This window comes from Pseudophryne corroboree, chromosome 9 (genome assembly GCF_028390025.1).
Source record: "Pseudophryne corroboree isolate aPseCor3 chromosome 9, aPseCor3.hap2, whole genome shotgun sequence".
Lineage (NCBI taxonomy): Eukaryota > Metazoa > Chordata > Amphibia > Anura > Myobatrachidae > Pseudophryne > Pseudophryne corroboree.
The window spans coordinates 125,107,769-125,126,454 of NC_086452.1; the positions used below are offsets into that span (position 1 = coordinate 125,107,769).

General features: G+C 50.4%; 1 long non-coding RNA gene across 1 annotated transcript in view; it reads left to right on the forward strand.

The window, feature by feature from the left end:
* Nucleotides 1-2,552: 2,552 nt before the first annotated feature.
* Nucleotides 2,553-18,686, forward strand: part of LOC134956782 (uncharacterized) — a 156,373-nt gene continuing 140,239 nt past the window's right edge. The window contains exon 1 of the long non-coding RNA XR_010186169.1: nucleotides 2,553-2,752. This is a non-coding gene — a long non-coding RNA (uncharacterized LOC134956782). The remainder of the gene's footprint in view (nucleotides 2,753-18,686) is intronic.

Below are 18,686 nucleotides of genomic sequence, written 5' to 3' on the forward strand. Positions count from 1 at the left end.
TGGGGACGAATTGATAATCTGTGAGGAGGGGGATGTACACGGTGATATATCGGAGGGTGAAGATGAGGTGGACATCTTGCCTCTGTAGAGCCAGTTTGTGCAAGGAGAGATTAATTGCTTCTTTTTTGGGGGGGGTCCAAACCAACCCGTCATATCAGTCACAGTCGTGTGGCAGACCCTGTCACTGAAATGATGGGTTGGTTAAAGTGTGCATGTCCTGTTTTGTTTATACAACATAAGGGTGGGTGGGAGGGCCCAAGGATAATTCCATCTTGCACCTCTTTTTTCTTTTCTTTTTCTTTGCATCATGTGCTGATTGGGGAGGGTTTTTTGGAAGGGACATCCTGCGTGACACTGCAGTGCCACTCCTAGATGGGCCCGGTGTTTGTGTCGGCCACTAGGGTCGCTAATCTTACTCACACAGCTACCTCATTGCGCCTCTTTTTTTCTTTGCGTCATGTGCTGTTTGGGGAGGGTTTTTTGGAAGGGACATCCTGCGTGACACTGCAGTGCCACTCCTAGATGTGCCCGGTGTTTGTGTCGGCCACTAGGGTCGCTAATCTTACTCACACAGTCAGCTACCTCATTGCGCCTCTTTTTTTCTTTGCGTCATGTGCTGTTTGGGGAGGGTTTTTTGGAAGGGCCATCCTGCGTGACACTGCAGTGCCACTCCTAGATGGGCCCGGTGTTTGTGTCGGCCACTAGGGTCGCTTATCTTACTCACACAGCGACCTCGGTGCAAATTTTAGGACTAAAAATAATATTGTGAGGTGTGATGTGTTCAGAATAGGCTGAAAATGAGTGTAAATTATGTTTTTTGAGGTTAATAATACTTTGGGATCAAAATGACCCCCAAATTCTAGGATTTAAGCTGTTTTTTAGTGTTTTTTGAAAAAAACACCCGAATCCAAAACACACCCGAATCCGACAAAAAAAATTCGGTGAGGTTTTGCCAAAACGCGTTCGAACCCAAAACACGGCCGCGGAACCGAACCCAAAACCAAAACACAAAACCCGAAAAATTTCAGGCGCTCATCTCTAGTAAAAAGGCAGACTTCTACATTCATGTGTCAAAATGGAGACTCTGCTGCAGTAATGTGTAAATATATTGACACTGCTGCTGTAAGTTGTAATAAGAGGACTCTGCTGATGTAATGTGTAATAAGGGGGACTGCTGCTATAATGTGTAAAAAGGGGTGCTGCTGCCTTAATGTGTAAAAAATGGGGACTCTGCTGCAGTAATGTTTAAAAAGGGGACAATGCTGCTATAATGTCTAAAAATTGGGACTCTGCTGCTGTAATGTGTAATAAGAGTAATGGGGAAGTTGTCTGCGGGGCAGTTGTCAGAAGTTTAGAAATATACGAAGTTTGGAAATTACAAAGTTAGGAAATTTTAAAAAGAACAGTTAAACCAACAGTTAGTCTACATATATCTCACAGAATATGGACTGATCAGCTTTCTATATATCTTTTCATCACACAGGTATGTCAATCTCTGCTTGCTGATCCCTACACCTCTGCATTAACCCACAGACATCTTCATGCTATATTTTCAAATGTATGTCGATCTCTGCTTGCTGATCCCTACACCTCTGCATTAACCCACAGACATCTTCATGCTATATTTTCAAATGTATGTCGATCTCTGCTTGCTGATCCCTACACCTCTGCATTAACCCACAGACATCTTCATGCTATATTTTCAAATGTATGTCGATCTCTGCTTGCTGATCCCTATACCTCTGCATTAACCCACAGACATCTTCATGCTACATTTTCAAATGTATGTTGATCTCTGCTTGCTGATTCCTGCAAACTATTACTCTTGATCTCTATTCACACCAATGTATATTTTAGCAGTGTATGTAATTGTATTTGTAGAATATTAGTACTTGCTTATAGCTGATATCTCTTGTATAGATGTTGGTCAGTGGAGTGGAGTTTATTAGCATACATGGACTGGTGTTTACTTAACACAGGGTAATATAAGCCCTTTGATTAGATGTCCAATTAGCTTCAGCTGAAGCCTTTGTAAATTAGAACTAGTATATGTTAGCATTCAGTTATGGGGCAGTTGTCTGCGGGGCAGTTGTCAGAAGTTTAGAAATATACGAAGTTTGGAAATTACAAAGTTAGGAAATTTTAAAAAGAACAGTTAAACCAACAGTTAGTCTACATATATCTCACTGAATATGGACTGATCAGCTTTCTATATATCTTTTCATCTCACAGGTATGTCGATCTCTTCTTGCGGATCCCCACACCTCTGCATAGGCGTGCGCAGGGGGGGTGCCTGGTGCGCACAGGCACCCCCTAATGTCTGGCACCCCCCATACGCCAAGAGGTCCGAGCCCTGAAGTTAACATTCACAAATGACAAAATAAACTGATAGCGCTGGCTGTCATATGGCACAGTACAAGTGTGAAATACAAGACAAATTAGAAACCCTCCCCACCTCTGATTACCCCGTTACACATCATAGTCCGGTCTGTGTGCTTCTATAAATGACGTCACAATGCCATTACATGGAACACTGCTCCGGCCCTCCGTGTTCTATCCTATCCTTACCGCTGCGTCTACCTAAGAGGAGCGGGAGCTGCCAGCATGGTGAGTGGGAGAGAGACCACCGGGCACAAGCACACGGCTGCACAACTGTCCGCTCCCTACAGACAACTTTCTCACACTTTTGACAGCCATAGCAGAACTCAATCAGGGATGGAAATGACACTCACTGGCAGCATCCTGCAGTGTGGTAAGCAGCTACAGTATGTGTGGTGCAGTAACTCAGTGTATTTTTTATTTTCCATTTTAAAGAAATCCTCTCTGTCTCTGTGTGCAACTCTCTTTCTGTCTCCCTGTCTCTCTATCTGTGTCTATGTATGTATGTCTCTCTCTCTATTTATCTGTCTCTGTATATCTGTGTCTCTATCTCTATCACTGTGTCTCTCTGCCTGTCTATCTGTGTCTCTGAGTTTGAGGTCTGTCATATTGCTGTCATGACGGTGAGAGGCAATGTGAAGAATAAGGGGAGGGTGAGAGGTAATGCAGAGAATCTGGGGAGGGGCAGAGGTGATGCGGAGCAGCGGGGGAGAGGTGATGCGGAGTATCGGGGGAGAGGGAGAGGTGATGCAGAGCATCGGGGGAGAGGTGATGCGGAGCATCGGGGGAGAGGGAGAGGTGATGCGGAGCATCTGGGGAGAGTGTGAGGTGAAGCAGAGCACTAGGAGAGGATGTGAGGTGAAGCGGAGCATCAGGGGAGGAACAAGAGGTGAAATTGTTGGCGGTAAGGGGGTTTGCGCAGCAATGTGTAAGATCGTCCACCTAAGTGGAGCAGCTGTAGGAGGAACAGGCGTGACAAGATGGAACCACAGCTAGGCAGGATTAGCACACACCAGTCCAACACCATTACTGACATAATCATCTGCCAGCCCTCACTGTACTCTATTTAATAAAATTTCCTATATGATGTAGTTTGCAGTAAATGCCAATAGGCGGCGAGAGACACGCCTGACGGGTGGCGCTAGACACGCCCAATGGGCGGTCCTAGTCATGCCCCTCCAACGGTGCACGCCCTAAAAAAATGTGCTGCGCACGCCTATGCACCTCTGCATTAACCCAAAGACATCTTCATGCTATATTTTCAAATGTATGTCGATCTCTGCTTGCTGATCCCTACACCTCTGCATTAACCCACAGACATCTTCATGCTATATTTTCAAATGTATGTCGATCTCTGCTTGCTGATCCCTACACCTCTGCATTAACCCACAGACATCTTCATGCTACATTTTCAAATGTATATCGATCTCTGCTTGCTGATTCCTGCAAACTATTACTCTTGATCTCTATTCACACCAATGTATATTTTAGCAGTGTATGTAATTGTATTTGTAGAATATTAGTACTTGGATATAGCTGATATTATGTCTTTTACAGATGTTGGTCAGTGGAGTGGAGTTTATTAGCATACATGGACTGGTGTTTACTTAACACAGGGTAATATAAGCCCTTTGATTAGATGTCCAATTAGCTTCAGCTGAAGCCTTTGTAAATTAGAACTAGTATATGTTAGCATTCAGTTATGGGGCAGTTGTCAGAAGTTTAGAAATATACGAAGTTTGGAAATTACAAAGTTAGGAAATTTTAAAAAGAACAGTTAAACCAACAGTTAGTCTACATATATCTCACTGAATATGGACTGATCAGCTTTCTATATATCTTTTCATCTCATAGGTATGTCGATCTCTGCTTGCTGATCCCTACACCTCTGCATTAACCCACAGACATCTTCATGCTATATTTTCAAATGTATGTCGATTTCTGCTTGCTGATCCCTACACCTCTGCATTAACCCACAGACATCTTCATGCTATATGTTCTAATGTATGTCGATCTCTGCTTGCTGATCCCTACACCTCTGCATTAACCCACAGACATCTTCATGCTACATTTTCAAATGTATGTCGATCTCTGCTTGCTGATCCCTACACCTCTGCATTAACCCACAGACATCTTCATGCTATATTTTCAAATGTATGTCGATCTCTGCTAGCTGATTCCTGCAAACTATTACTCTTGATCTCTATTCACACCAATGTATATTTTAGCAGTGTATGTAATTGTATTTGTAGAATATTAGTACTTGCTTATAGCTGATATTATCTCTTGTATAGATGTTGGTCAGTGGAGTGGAGTTTATTAGCATACATGGACTGGTGTTTACTTAACACAGGGTAATATAAGCGCTTTGATTAGATATCCAATTAGCTTCAGCTGAAGCCTTTGTAAATTAGAACTAGTATATGTTAGCATTCAGTTATGGGGCAGTTGTCTGCGGGGCAGTTGTCAGAAGTTTAGAAATATACGAAGTTTGGAAATTACAAAGTTAGGAAATTTTAAAAAGAACAGTTAAACCAACAGTTAGTCTACATATATCTCACTAAATATGGACTGATCAGCTTTCTATATATCTTTTCATCTCACAGGTATGTTGATCTCTGCTTGCTGATCCCTACACCTCTGCATTAACCCACAGACATCTTCATGCTACATTTTCAAATGTATGTCGATCTCTGCTTGCTGATTCCTACACCTCTGCATTAACCCACAGACATCTTCATGCTATATTTTCAAATGTATGTTGATCTCTGCTTGCTGATCACTACACCGACCTCTGCATTAACCCACAGACATCTTCATGCTACATTTTCAAATGTATGTCGATCTCTGCTTGCTGATACCTACACCTCTACACCTCTGCATTAACCCACAGACATCTTCATCATAATTACCTACTTTCTGGCTGCTCTGTCGTGGAGGGGGTGGGCCGGAGCCGGAGGCGGGACGGGGGCAGAGCTAGGGTGGGGCGGGGGCGGAGCTAGGGCGTGATCACAACAAGACCTCTTCTAAGCCACGCCCCCGCTCTGTAATGCCGCGATCGCGGCATTACACTGCAGGGGGCGTGGCTATGATGACGCGATTCATCAAGAATCGTGTCATCAACTGCCCGGACCGCCCACTTTAAACACTAAGTGGGCGGACGGGCAGGGGGGGGACCCCACGAATCCAGAGACTTGCCTGCTCTTCCGGGGGGCCGGGAGGGTCACCCGATTTTCGGGAGCCTCCCGACCATTCCGGGAGAGTAGGCAAGTATGATCTTCATGCTATATTTTCAAATGTATGTCGATCTCTGCTTGCTGATCCCTACACCTCTGCATTAACCCACAGACATCTTCATGCTACATTTTCAAATGTATGTTGATCTCTTCTTGCTGATTCCTGCTGTTAGGGTCTCCTGCCCTGTGCTGCCACGTCGTCATGGCAACCGGGAGACAAGTGCTAGCGGAGTAACCTGAGCGCAGCTGATACTCCGGTTCGGGTCTTTTGCTGTGCAGTGGTTATAGGCTCTGTGCACGGCAGGGGATCCGGTGCTGGTTTTTGTGCTCACAGTCTGTGAGGTCTGAGTGGGGCGTGGACAGCACCTGCTTTATAAGGCCTCTTCTCAGGGTAAGCAGATGCTGCTGAATCTTTGTTGGTTAGTCAGTTCCTGAAAGTTAACCAGTATTGTGTAGCTTTGTATTTGTTTGTTGCTTACTGCAAATAGGCCTGGGGATTTGGTATTACACTCTGCCAATCCAGACCTAGCAGTAAGACTGGAGTCAGTCGTTTAGCTTGCTGGGGTTCTGTTACTACTCTGTGAACTTAGCAAGTTTGCGGCTGTATTCTAAGACTTGCCTGTCTAATCCTGTCTCACTGTGCTAGGTGTCAGGGGTCAGTTTTGTGGCAGTAAGCTGAACCTGTGCACTGCAAGTGAGAATTAGGATTGTGGAGACTCTCCTTGTGTCTATCATTCCATCTCTGACCAAGGAGTTTACTGTCACACCCGTTGGTAACCCTTTAGGGTTTTGCTGTTGCCCTTAGCAAAAGCATTTCGGGTTCTCTACGTATTAAAACACAACATCTTGCTTTTCCCATCTGAGCAGTTCTAATACAAGGGAGATACCCAGTTCCTTAGCCTCTGGGCTTCTCTGTTCACTTTGTGTGTATTTTGTTCCCCCATAACCTTCTGTGTACGTTATGTCATATTCCCCAGTCTGTCTGTGAGTCCATTTGTTTTGCATAACAGTTCAAACACCAGTACATTCCTGCAGGCACTGGAGTGCATAACAGTTCTGACACCAGTACTTTCCTGCAGGCACTGGTGTGCATAACATATTCAGCAGCCTAATACTCCTGTTGAAATTTTGTGGGAATATGGAGCATACCCCTCAAAATACGTTGCAACAGGTGGTCGATCAGGTGCAGGTCCTGACTCGACAATTTAATGATTTGTCCATTAAAATGCACACCTCCCAGGCTGCTGGCGGAGCTCCCGCAGCAGCAGCACCTGCAGGGGTTAAGGAGCCGAAAGTAAATCTCCCGGATCGTTTTTCTGGAGATCGCTCGCAGTTCTTTTGTTTCAAGGAGAGCTGCAAGCTATACTTCCGGCTTAGGCCTCAGTCTTCTGGGTCGGAGATTCAGCGGGTGGGCATAGTGATTTCCTTGCTACAAGGAGACCCACAGGTCTGGGCATATGGGTTGCAGCCTGACTGTCCGTCGCTTAAAAGTGTTGATGCTTTTTTTACGGCACTGGGCATGTTGTATGATGACCCTGACAAGACGGCCTCAGCCGAGGCTCAGATTTCGATCCTTAAGCAAGGGCGAAGGCCAGTTGAGGTTTACTGTACGGAGTTTCAGAGGTTGGCCCATGATACCCAGTGGAATGACCCAGCCCTGAGACACCAGTACCGAAGAGGTCTTTCTAACCAGATAAAGGACCAACTGGTACAATATCCCTTGCCTGATAGCTTGGATCAGCTCATGCAGTTATCCATCCGGGTGGATAGACGGCTGAGAGAGCGTAGGCTTGAAAGGGAGACTGAGATTTCCTTCCTTCCCAAGGGAACCTCAGACTCTGATGAATTTTCCGAGGAGCCTATGCAGATTGGGGCTACCCGCCTCTCCTCGCGTGAGAAGACGCGGAGGAGACAGCAGGGGTTGTGTTTGTACTGTGGGAATAAAGGTCATGTGGTAGTATCATGCCCAGAAAAGCCGGAAAACTTCAGGGCCTGAGGGTGATGGGAAATATCCTGTCAGGCCAGAAGTCAGAATTTCCCAAGAAGACTTTTATCATTCCGGTGACCTTGAAGATCCTCGGTCAAACTGTCAAGACTGAGGCCTTTGTGGACAGTGGGGCCGACGGGGTTTTTATGGACCGCCAATTCGCCCTGAAACACTCTGTTCCCTTAGTACCCTTGGCATCGGAAATTGAGATTTGTGGGTTAAACGGGGAACCATTATCCCAAGGTAAAATTACCTCTTGCACTAGCCAGATTTCTTTGTTTATTGGAGCCACACACTCTGAAAAATTGTCCTTTTATGTGACTGCCTGTACTTTTGCCCCATTGGTGTTGGGGTTACCCTGGTTAAGGGCCCACAATCCTCAATTTGACTGGGTCTCTGGGGAGATTCTTAGTTGGGGTACTGATTGTTTCAGGAGTTGCTTGAGCCTTCCAGTCAGGCTCTCGCAGCTAAGTTTGCCAGGATTGCCAGGGTGTTATGCAGATTTTGCGGACGTGTTCTCCAAAAAAGTTGCAGAGGTACTACCTCCCCATTGCCCCTATGACTGTGCCATTGATTTGTTGCCAAATGCTAAGCTTCCCAAGAGCAGGTTGTACTCCCTGTCACGTCCTGAGACTCAGGCTATGGCAGAGTACATTCAGGAGAACTTGGCTAAGGGATTTATCAGACCTTCACAGTCTCCAGTTGGGTCGGGGTTCTTCTTCGTGGGTAAAAAGGACAGTTCGTTGCGACCCTGCATCGACTTCAGGGAATTGAACCGTATCATGATTAAAAACTCATACCCACTGCCTCTCATTTCGGTCTTGTTTGACCAGCTTCGTACTGCCACCATTTTTTCTAAGATTGACCTACGCGGTGCGTACAATCTAATCCGAATAAGAGAGGGGGATGAATGGAAGACTGCCTTTAATACCCACTCAGGGCATTATGAATATTTGGTGATGCCTTTTGGGCTCTGTAATGCCCCGGCAGTCTTCCAGGATTTCATGAATGATGTGCTCAGGGAATATTTAGATAGATTCTTAGTTGTATACTTAGATGACAACCTAATCTTCTCCCATTCCCTGGAGGAACATCGGAAGCATGTACGCTTAGTTTTCCAGAAACTCAGAGACCACTGGCTTGGGGCGAAGCTGGAGAAGTGCGAATTTGAAGTTTAGCAAATCGCATTTCTAGGATATATTATCTCCCCAGAAGGTTTCCAAATGGAGGGTTCCAAGGTACAGGCAGTCGTGGATTGGGTGCAACCCACTAGTTTGAAGGCGCTTCAGCGTTTCCTGGGCTTTGCAAATTTTTATAGACGATTTATCGCTGGATTTTCGTCTATAGTGGCGCCCTTGGTGGCACTCACTAAGAAAGGGGCGGATGTTGCTCACTGGTCTTGTGAGGCTAAAGCGGCTTTTGCCCGTCTCAAAAGGGCATTTGTTTCGGCCAAGGTGCTGCGACACCCAGATCCAGAGCGTCCTTTTGTGGTGGAGGTGGATGCCTCTGAGATGGGTATTGGGGCAGTGCTTTCTCAGATGGGAGTGTCTGATAATCGCCTTCATCCCTGTGCTTACTTTTCCCGTAAATTTTCGCCTGCCGAGATGAATTATGACGTGGGTAACCGGGAATTGTTGGCTATTAAGGATGCACTCGAGGAGTGGAGACAACTGGCTTGAGGGGGCTAAGTTTTTGGTCTCAATTCTCACTGACCATAAGAATCTGGCATATTTAGAGTCAGCAAAGCGTCTCAATGCCAGGCAGGCACGATGGGCTTTGTTTTTTGCTCGCTTTAATTTTTTGATAACATATCGCCCTGGGTCAAAAAACATCAAGGCTGATGCGCTCTCGCGGAGTTTTGCTCCAATCCAGGAGACCACCGAGGAGCCGTTGCCCATTGTTTCCCCAACATGTATTAAAGTGGGCATTACCCAGGACCTCTTATCATTAGTCCTTAGAGCACAGGAGCAGGCTCCTCCAGACCTTCCGGTAGGTCTTTTGTTTGTGCCTCCTAGGTTAAGACAGCGAGTGTTCCTGGAATTCCATGCCAAGAAGTCGGCAGGTCACCCTGGTATTGCCAGAACTCGGGAGTTGCTATCTAGGGCGGTGTGGTGGCCCTCGGTGGCTAAGGATGTGGATCAGTGGGTTCGGGCATGTGACATCTGTGCCCGAAATAAGACTCCTAGAGGGGTTCCTGTTGGCCCATTACATCCACTCTCTATCCCATCTAAGCCATGGACCCACATTTCAATGGATTTTGTGGTGGACTTGCCCAAATCCTCGGGGATGACAGCCATCTGGGTTGTCGTTGACAGGTTTTCGAAGATGGCGCACTTCGTTCCACTGGTTGGGCTGCCATCGGCCAGACGCCTGTCTGAATTATTTATGCTGCATGTTGTGCATCTCCACGGGTTGCCACTTGATGTGGTCTCTGACCGCGGATCCCAGTTTGTGGCCAAATTCTGGAGGGCAGCTTGTCGTCAGGCTGCCATCCGCAGTCTAATGGGCAGACTGAAAGGGTGAACCAGTCCTTGGAGCAGTTCCTCAGGTGTTATGTCTCCAAGTGTCAGACTGACTGGGTTGCTCATCTGTCCATGGCGGAGTTTGCCTATAACAACGCGGCTCACTCTGCTACAGGGATCTCTCCCTTCCTTTGTGTGTATGGGCATCATCCTAAGGCCAATTCTTTTGACCCCCTGGACTCCACGCCTGGTGGTTCCTCTGTGGTTTCGGTCCTTAGAGGTATTTGGCGGAAAGTGAAGAAAGCCCTTGTGTCTGTGTCATTAGTGACCAAAAGGGTTTTTGATAAGCGGAAAAGACCCTGCAGCTTCAAATTAGGAGACTTCGTCTGGTTGTCTACCAAGAATTTGAAGTTGAGACAGCCATCTCATAAGTTAGGCCCCCGGTTCATCGGCCCTTATAAGATCACCAGGGTTATCAATCCGGTGGCATTTCAGTTAGATCTGCCCCTTTCTTTGGGTATCAATAAAACATTTCATTGTTCCCTTTTAAAACGGGCGATTAGTAATCCTTCTTCCAGTGGAAGACCTTCCCCTCTTCTGATACGTGGCCAGAGGGAGTTTGTTGTTGAAAGGATTCTTGACTCCAAGGTGGTTCGGGGTCGGCTGTCATTTTTGGTGCACTGGAAGGGGTATGGCCCGGAGGAGCGGTCGTGGGTGCGCAGTTGTGATCTTCATGCCCCCAGACTGATACGCTCTTTCTTCTCGCAGTTCCCCGATAAACCCGGTGGTAGGGGTTCTTTGACCCCTCGTCAGAGGGGGGGTACTGTTAGGGTCTCCTGCCCTGTGCTGCCACGTCGTCATGGCAACCGGGAGACAAGTGCTAGCGGAGTAACCTGAGCGCAGCTGATACTCCGGTTCGGGTCTTTTGCTGTGCAGTGGTTATAGGCTCTGTGCACGGCAGGGGATCCGGTGCTGGTTTTTGTGCTCACAGTCTGTGAGGTCTGAGTGGGGCGTGGACAGCACCTGCTTTATAAGGCCTCTTCTCAGGGTAAGCAGATGCTGCTGAATCTTTGTTGGTTAGTCAGTTCCTGAAAGTTAACCAGTACTGTGTAGCTTTGTATTTGTTTGTTGCTTACTGCAAATAGGCCTGGGGATTTGGTATTGCACTCTGCCAATCCAGACCTAGCAGTAAGACTGGAGTCAGTCGTTTAGCTTGCTGGGGTTCTGTTACTACTCTGTGAACTTAGCAAGTTTGCGGCTGTATTCTAAGACTTGCCTGTCTAATCCTGTCTCACTGTGCTAGGTGTCAGGGGTCAGTTTAGTGGCAGTAAGCTGAACCTGTGCACTGCAAGTGAGAATTAGGATTGTGGAGACTCTCCTTGTGTCTATCATTCCATCTCTGACCAAGGAGTTTACTGTCACACCCGTTGGTAACCCTTTAGGGTTTTGCTGTTGCCCTTAGCAACAGCATTTCGGGTTCTCTACGTATTAAAACACAACATCTTGCTTTTCCCATCTGAGCAGTTCTAATACAAGGGAGATACCAAGTTCCTTAGCCTCTGGGCTTCTCTGTTCACTTTGTGTGTATTTTGTTACCCTATCACCTTCTGTGTACGTTATGTCATATTCCCCAGTCTGTCTGTGAGTCCATTTGTTTTGCATAACAGTTCTGACACCAGTACTTTCCTGCAGGCACTGGTGTGCATAACACCTGCAAACTATTACTCTTGATCTCTATTCACACCAATGTATATTTTAGCAGTGTATGTAATTGTATTTGTAGAATATTAGTACTTGCTTATAGCTGATATTATCTCTTGTAAAGATGTTGGTCAGTGGAGTGGAGTTTATTAGCATACATGGACTGGTGTTTACTTAACACAGGGTAATAAAAGCGCTTTGATTACATGTCCAATTAGCTTCAGCTGAAGTCTTTGTAAATTAGAACTAGTATATGTTAGCATTCAGTTATGGGGCAGTTGTCTGCGGGGCAGTTGTCAGATGTTTAGAAATATACGAAGTTTGGAAATTACAAAGTTAGGAAATTTTAAAAAGAACAGTTAAACCAGCAGTTAGTCTACATATATCTCACTGAATATGGACTGATCAGCTTTCTATATGGAGAGAGAATTTACTGCATACTAAAGGAAAGAGTTAAACATCTGGTGAGGGGTGGACCTAGCTGTGAGGAAAGTACAGCCTTTCTTGAAGGGGAGGGTTTGTTATATATAAGAAAGGTGAGGCCATTTTAGATCTCTCTTGTGGTGATTTGCCTTGCCTTGGTTTGGTGAGTGCTGCTGTGCAGACCTTACTTTGTCCACACATATTTTGTGGAAATTTTTGGGTGCAATTCTGCTGTATCCCCCCCTGCCTGTGCCATCTTTCAGTGTTCAGCATGCCTACCCGCCCTCACCGTTCCGCTGGGCCTCCAGCTCGGTACCGCGGTTCTAGCGGTGGAGCTGGGCCAGGGGAAGGGGTGGTTGGCCAGGGGGACGGTTCCCTGTCCCCCGGAGCCTCCACGGGCTCGGGCAGAAGAGCGCCTCGCCGGGCCGGATCGGCCTCGCCGCTTGGGGCCGGGCCGGCGTTGCCGGCTAGGTGCGGGCGGCGGGGGGGTGCTGGAGGTCCGTCCAGGACGCCCGGAGGTCGACGGGCTTCGGCCTTCGCCTCCGGGTGCGGTGGAGTCAGTGTCAGCGTCGGGCGGGCGCCAGGTTGTGCGGGCAGACCCGGCCTCTATCTCTCCCCCCTTGCCGCGGCCGGGTGGAAGGTTCCGGGCGGGGGGAGAGGGCCGGGCGGAGGGTGCCTGTTCGCCGCGCGGGTATCAGTATCTGAGCCTCGCGCGGCGGCAGCAGTTGGTGCGGCGGATGGGATCTCCACGGCGGGCGGCAGTGGGACGCGCTCACCGCAAGTGGCCTCAACCACGCACAGGGGTGCGCAGGGGCACTGCCAGCGCTTCTGTCCCCTCTCATAGCTCCCCGGCAGCCGGAGGCTGGCAGGGGCCGGGGGAGGGGGACGGACAGGGGGGTGCAGCGCGTGTCAGCTGAAGGCAGCGCTGGGCAGGAGAGGCCAAGGCAGGGGCACAAAGTCATTTCAGTGAGCGGTGCTGGGGCGCGTACACGGAGTGCGCGCGTGCCCACCGCGGGCGCTGCTGTGCGCGCGCGACCACGCGCAGCAGCACCGCGGTCCTCCCTGTCTACCCAAAATACTACACCGGAGCCAGAATACAGTGGCTTCTGGGGGAGGAGGGGCGACAGGGAATGGGTTGGCGGCCGGAGGGCCGCAGCACGCGCTGCGTGGCAGGACGTCGGCTCCTCCCCAGGTTCGGGGGATAGCTCTGATTTCCAAGGGGAGGAGGTGTTTTCTGATGGGGAGAGTGGGGGTTCCGACAGGGGTGCCCCCGCTTTCCCGCCTGGGTGGCGGACGTCGGGTGTCCGGAGCACGACCGTCAGGCGGCGGGCGCGGGATTGCGCCCGGGCGCTGGCCGGGGGTCCTTCGGGGTCCGTTACCGGTTTTCGTGGCGGTCGGAAGCCTCCCGGGGCACTGGCGTCAGCCCTGGCCACAGTGGTGGAGGCGTTGGGGCCGCTTGCCGCGGTGGCCTCCCCGAGGGCAGCAGCAAGTTCCGGCGTGTCTGCGGAGGCAGGCGGGTTCGGCAGGCGGAGGGCCTCAGCGGCGCAGCGGGTGGCACGCGCCTGCCGGGAGCTCGGAGCAGCCGCTGCGGAATTGGAGCTAGGGCAAGGATGGGATGGGCAGGGGCGCACGGCCGCAGCGCCCCCCGCTCGGAGGGCTCGGCATGCGCCGCGAGTGTGAGCCGGGTCCCCCTCTTCTTTGTCTTTTGTAGAACATGAGGACGAAGGGATGGCAGGCTTCATGGATGAAGACGTCGAGGTTGACGCGCCAGAGGATTCCATGTCGGAGCGGTCGACGGCATCAGGTGAGGTGGTGCAGTCAGTATCGGGGTCCTCCGCGAGCTCTAGTTCTCGCAGTTCTTCTTCTTCCTCCTCTTCATCTTCTTTGTCATCGCAGGCGTCCGAAGTAAGTAGCACTACTAGGGCGAAGAAGAGGGCGGCGAAATTTGCCAAGCGGGCGGCAAAGCAGCAGAAGAGGCGTAAGCGGCGCAAGCGGGTTAGCAAGGAAGTTCGTAGGGCCAAGAAGAGCCGCGAATTGCCCGGGGTCGTTCGCTGTGACTACACCGCATTAATGCGGGGGCTGCGGGATAGCTGCCGCAAGAAGATTCGTAGGGGTGACTTCGTGGACGTTTTCGTTTTAACAAGGGCCATGAAGAAGGATTATAAGGCAGCGGCCGCAAAGAAGGGCATGGGGGCTGAGGCTATCCGGTTCTTCGATAATTGGCTGGCCGGGTTCTGCGTATTTGCGGCGTGCTACTTGGAGGATAGGCCGGAAGAGCACATGAATGTAATCCGGTATCTGCATCTCGTACACGACATGCAGCGCACATCCTCGGGCTCGGAGTGGCGTCAGTATGATCAGGAGTTTCGGGAGAAGCAGGATGGCTTGCGGGTCATTGACTTCAGATTCAAGGATGTGGAGGTCTGGCTCAAAGTAACCCGGGCCTCGCAACAGGAGGAGGAACCCCGGAAACAGGGGACGGACGGGCGACGCGCAGGGTCAGCAGCACAGGGGTCCGGCGCGGACAGTGGATTGGCCAAGGCAGGTGGATCGGCCGTCCGTGCAGGTGGGCGTTCCGCCACGAGAGGAAAGTGTTTTGCATTTAACAGCGGAACATGTTCCTTTGGCAAGCAGTGTAGTTTTCGACACTCCTGCCAGCAGTGTGGCGGAGCCCACCCAGCCTCCTCCTGTTTCAAAGGCGGTAGACAGGGGGCGCGGGGTAAGCAAGCGTACCCCAGGCAGGCCGCGAGCGGGACCGCTCCGCAGAGCTCCAACACCAATTAAGTTGGGGACTATGGGCCGGTGGTTGGAATTGTATCCGAATAGAGAGGATGCAAATTTTTTGTTTGACGGTTTTAAGTTTAGCTTTCGCTTGCCTGTTGCGAGTGAGGTGTCCGTGCGAGCACAGAGGAACCTCCAATCTGCCCGAGCCTTGCCGGGAGTGCTACGGGAGAAAGTGGATAAGGAGGTCAGGTTGGGCAGGATGGAGGGACCGTTTATGGCACCCCTTGTCAATGATTTGGTCATCTCTCCGGTCGGGGTGGTTCCTAAGAAGACTCCAGGCGCTTTCCGGCTCATCCAGCATCTTTCTTACCCGTTAGGGGCATCGGTCAATGACGCAATACCACCGGCTTATTGCTCGGTGGTGTATCAGTCATTCGATGAGGCGCTAGAGATGGTCCGCAGCTACGGGAGCGGGGACCTTATGGCTAGGATTGATGTTGAATCAGCTTTTAGGTTATTGCCGTTGCATCCGGACTCATTCCGTTTTATGGGTTTCCGGATTGGGGCGGAGTATTTCATCGACAAATGCTTGCCGATGGGATGCTCCGTTTCATGCTCATTTTTCGAGCGCTTTAGCACGTTTCTTCATTGGTGCGTGGAGTCTTCATCAGGGGGTCACGGGGTAGCCCATTACCTTGATGACTTTCTGTGTGCAGGTCCGGCTAATGCTACAAGGTGCGGTGACTTGCTTTTTAGCATACGAGCTCTCTTTTACCACTTCGGTGTTCCCGTGGCCGTGGACAAAACAGAGGGTCCGGCCTCCTGCTTGTCATTTTTGGGGATTGAAATCGACACGGTGGCGGGAGAGTGTCGGCTGCCCCGGGACAAGGTTTCGAAGCTCAGTGAGACCATTTGCTGGTTCGAAAGTTTGTGTAAAGTCACGCTGCGGCAGGCGCAGTCCTTGCTGGGCATGTTGAACTTTGCTTGTCGGGTAATACCGATGGGCAGGGTTTTCTGCCGGAAGCTTGAAAGGGCGACGGCGGAGTGTGCCAGGCCACATCATTTTGTGCGTTTGTCCTCCGAAATAAAAAGGGATTTGGCCATATGGGCCTCGTTCCCGGAGGATTTCAACGGGGGGTGTATATGGCAAGCACCAGCGGTGGACAGCGAACGGTTGCAGCTGTTCACCGACGCAGCGGGTGCCTCTGGATTCAGGTGCTTTCTGGAGGGATCTTGGTGCGCGGCATCCTGGCCGGCAAAATGGCAAAGCGAGGGTCTAACTAAAGATCTGGTGCTTCTGGAGCTTTTTCCCATTATGGTGGCGTTGGAGGTCTGGGGCGATCGGCTGGCTAATCGCAGCATATTGTTTAGATGCGATAATCTGGGCGTGGTACATGCGATTAATAACCAGAGGGCAAAGTCGTTGGTGGTTCTGCGAGAGCTCGGGCAATTGCTTTTGACATGCTTGCGTAGGAACCTGTGGTTCCGCGCGCAGCATGTGCCCGGTTTGGAGAATGGGATTGCCGACGCTTTGTCGCGAGGACAGTGGGAGAGGTTTTGGTTGTTGGCACCCGAGGCCGACGAGCAAGGTTTTCATTGTCCCGGTTATGTTTGGCAGGTGATCGGGCCGGACTGGAGGGTCTAGCGTTGCGGTCAGTCGCGCCAGCCACGCTCAGGGCTTACGGACAAGCTTGGAGCGAGTGGGAGGAGTTTGTCCAATGTCGTCAGCAACAAGGTAAGAGCAGGTATCGGCTGATGTTTTCTTTTATTTGGCAGCTGTATGTTTCGGGTAGGTCCCAAGCGGTGGTATCCCGGTACTTGGCTGGGGTCTCATTTTTATGTAAGCTGCGGGGCGTCCCAGATGTGACAAAAAGCGATGTTCTGCGGAAGGCAATGAAAGGGTGGGCGCGAGTAGCGCCGACGCCACCGGATAGGAGGCGGCCCATCGATGCGGCTTTGTTGCCGGCCGTCATCGCGGCGGTGGGGCGAGTCGGGTCGTCCAGGTTTGAGACGCTTTAGTTCAGTTTGGCGTTCTCAATGGCTTACCACGGGGCCTTTAGGGTTTCGGAGTTGGTAGCGCCTTCCAAGAGAGCGGATTCGCGCATGCTGGTCGAAGACGTGCTAGTGGGTGAGAGGTCCTTGCTGTGCAGACTGCGGCGCTCTAAGACGGACTAAGTGGGGAGAGGTCGCTGGGTCATTTTGGTTCAGGCGCAGGAGGAGAGCGTTTGCCCAGTAGGTCTAGCTGTGCAATATGTGGCGGTGCGACCCGTTAGGAGGGGGTCATGGCTATTGCACTACACGGGCGGCCGGTGACGAAATACCAGTTTCGTTGGATGCTGAGCCGTTGTTTGGCGAGCTTGGGCCTCCCACCCCCTGCGTTCGGTACCCATTCCTTCCGAATAGGCGCTGCGACGTCGGCAGCGGTGGCGGGTTTGTCCAGAACTGAAATCCAGGCGGTGGGGCGATGGAAGTCGTCAAGTTACAGACGATATATTCGCCCCGTTGCATGAGAGGTCGGATTGCGCGTGGTGCTGTGTTTATTTGCGTTGTATTATGTTGTTACAGTTCTGTCAGTATGGTATTGTGCGTCTGTTGGTGTACCCCCTTTTTATCCTACTCAGGGATTAGCTACTCGTCGTTGCTGGCATGAGTCGGCCGCGGGGGTCTGGAGTTATTTTGCGATTTTTTTGCCTGACTTGACGGACTGAATTCTAATCTACAATTCGGCTAATCTGTTCTAATCAGAGTCCCTCAGCAGGTCTTTACGCTTTCACCTCCAGCTGAGTTATTACATGTGTTTCCCATTTTATACCCCCCCCCCTGTTTTAATTTCGTTTGATTTTATTTGAACTTCCCCTTTGTGTGTCTATGTTCGCTTCAAATTGGCAACGAAGCATGGTGCAGATCGGCTAGGCCGTGACTGCTGCAATGGCGAGATCTAAAGTTTTTTCTTTTTGGCAGATCCTTCAGGTGTAAGCAATTAAGGGAGCCTTTTAGTAATCAATGTTACCCCTCTTTTCCCCTTCAGGTTGGTTTGAAGACGATTTGGCTATTTGGGTGGTCGGCCACTCTTATGTATACTGGGCAGCCAAGTTTGTGGCATCGGAAGGGGCTCAGGCGTTGCCTGGAGCATGGCGTGTTAGATGGCTTGGCTGGCCAGGGATGATGTGGAGCGAGCTGAAGAGTAGGCTAGTCAGTCAGGCCAGCAAGCATGGAGTCCCTAGGGTTTTGGTTGTCCATTTAGGTGGCAACGACCTGGGGAAGAAGACATCCTTGGATCTGCGATGGGCCATGATACAAGATCTGGCAAGTGTGGCCGCAGCATGGACCAATTGCGTATTGGTTTTCTCCTTGATGGTGCCAAGGTTGAGGTAGAGGGGTGTGGCGGATGGTCGCCAGATTGATGAGGCCCGGAAAAAGGTGAACGGGGCGGTGGCGAAGTGGGTGCTGTCCCACGGGGGCAGGGTGGTTCGCCACCCTAGGATTCGGTTCAGAGACAGCCACCTTTTCCGGCCTGATGGGGTACATCTATCCAATGAGGGGATGATGTTTTTCCTGGAGGATCTTGGTTTCGTTTTGCAGGAGTTAGGGTAGGTTATGGTGGCGGTGCGAAGACTTTGGGGATGAGTCTTTCGCTGGTGGCGGAAAAGAACGGCAGTTTTCTATTTGTATGGTAAACTGTAGTGTTTTACAGTTTAGTATGGTTTAGGTGCACTCACCTCCATCTACTTATTGGCCGCTTGACCACCCGTCCGGGAAGGCAGCGGCAGGGCA